This window comes from Propithecus coquereli, unplaced genomic scaffold (genome assembly GCF_000956105.1).
Source record: "Propithecus coquereli isolate 6110/MARCELLA unplaced genomic scaffold, Pcoq_1.0 Scaffold389, whole genome shotgun sequence".
In the NCBI taxonomy this organism is placed as follows: Eukaryota; Metazoa; Chordata; class Mammalia; order Primates; family Indriidae; genus Propithecus; species Propithecus coquereli.
The window spans coordinates 1180499-1182917 of NW_012149607.1; positions in this window are offsets into that span (position 1 = coordinate 1180499).

A 2419-nucleotide genomic window follows, 5' to 3' on the forward strand; every position below is an offset into this window, starting at 1 on the left:
ATTGCAAATACACATGGTTTCCAGGAATTTCTTTTCTCATCTCTTCAAGCATTTGGGAAAATTAGATGTGTTCATCTTTGCACATCAAAAAAAAATTGGCACACATTTCTAATAGGTTCAAAGAGATAACATTTGGTAAACCCAGAGAGATATTATTTCAAAGCACTTGTTCCTGGATTGAAATAAATTGTGGAGCTGTAAGTTTAGTTACCTTTGATAAAATTTAACAAATATGTGAATATTAACATAAAACTGACAAGTATTAGCATTGAACTTGGCTAAATATTTAATTCCTATTTCTAGATTTAAATAAGCTGGGATTTCAGTATCTATGAGATTCTATGAGCTTCAAAGTTGTTGAAGAAAATCTCCCATTTTCAGTTTTATCTCTCTCCTAGACTATGTTTGAAATAGATAAAAATTTTATGATTGGATTACTTCTTAAAGCTTGATAGTGGTCCAGACAGCTGAATTTACACTACAGATGCTAATAATTGAAATGGAGAAATATTGGTTTATGGTGCTTTTTATTCCTTGAGACCAGATTCACAAAACCCTGGGCTAAAATATCATAATCTCTATTGATATAGTTAGTTAAGCCTTGTTTGAGTTCATTAATGCAAGTTAATTGCCTAAATAATAATTTGAGAAGTGCAGGTAATTCTATGTAAATTAATTTATAGACTCTGATTAGCACAATTAAAATGTAAAAGAACTATTAGTTATAAAGGCTACATTTTTATTTCTAGCATATTTTATAAAGATTCTTATCAAGTATATATTGTATTAACATATTTCAGAGATATGCCCAAGATATATTTCTTAGGATTAATTTCAACCATTTATATCAAGATAAATCATTCCTTCCAAAGTTTAGATTACATACACATACAAAACCACACCTATTAATTGATATATATGTATATCATATATATCTGATTAACATATCAGTTAATCTCCTAATATGCATGTACTCCTGACCTCGGAAATCAAATGACTAAAATTTTTTATCATTCTCTAATTTAAACCATAGATAAAAACTATGTTGTGAAACTTGACTTTGTTAGGAATAATATCATGTCTTCAAGAAATCAAATTGCATTCAGCATAATTACAACTTGTGGATGTTATATATTTATAAAAGGCTGTTGCTTGATGCTTTTCCACTTAGATTTAAGTCAGCAGCTTGTTGTTACACTTTAGCCTCTGTGCATATCTTTTAAATGAGAATATTTATAATTAAAGAAGCTATTATCTGTGATCTTATAGTCGACTTGCTACAGCCTATGTAAACTCTCTGGCTTTCTTATCTATAGCAATTATTTATAAATAGCTTTCTTTATTACAAACACATCTTTGGGTTCCTAACGTCCTTATGAAAATAAGGGACATAGTGTTCATGGCATTTAAAACAAGCAGTCTACTCACTTGTTGAGTGACAGCTGCAGCCTTGCCAGAGGACGGGTTAGGAGGCAGATCACTCCCTTTTCTAGGTGAGTGACAGCAACACCTCCTTCCCAGTTGCACAAGCGTTAGAATTTGTTCTATACTCAGTTTTACAACTGCCATGGTTTCACTTTCCCTGGTGGCTTAAAGGAAATCAAAAGTGTGGGTGAACATTCACGGCTTGGCTTTTAATTATATCTCAGATTAGGAAGATGCTCTCAGTCATTTATTCAATGAGTCAATTGTCCAATGCATGCTAACTGTATCTGCATGGCAGGTATCACATGAGACGCAGTAACCTGACCCAGGGATCTCTCAGTCAAGTGCAGACAACAACCCCCACCTCCAGTCTACCTGCACTCTTGCCATGCTTTTAAAATGATTTGCAGCCACCATACATGCTAAGCTTTCAACATTCCTGATGTTTCTTCTTTTTCTTCTTTTGTATGTCTGGCAAAAACTGTAAGGGTTCTTCGAGATAAGGCAAATGACTTATGTCCTTCTCTGAATGCTTCTCCACACAGTCTCCATCCCCTGAAGGCCCAGAACATGTTAGGACTTCTTTACTCTCTGTTCTATAGCCCCTGCATGCACCCTTGGTAGAACACTTAACACATTATTTTGTAGCACTCTGTTTATCTGTCTGCGTCCCCCACTAGACAATGAGCAACTTGAGAGCAGCATTTTCTCTCTGATCATTGATGTATCACCAAAGCCTGTCTCAGAGTTTGGCAGAACATGTATTGGAAGAAAGGAAAGAAATGAAGTGAGATGAAACGAAAAAGCCATCCTTGGCAAATGAGCCCCTTGAGTCTCCTTGTAAGCCTCCTATTATAGAACTTCAGTATGTTGGTGGTGGCAGAGGGTGGGGGGTGTTCCTGTCTAAATATTAGATTCAAACACATCTAAATAATTTTATTCCTTTTTTTAAGCTAAAACATAATGCTTTGTCATTAAAGGTATATGCAAGGCA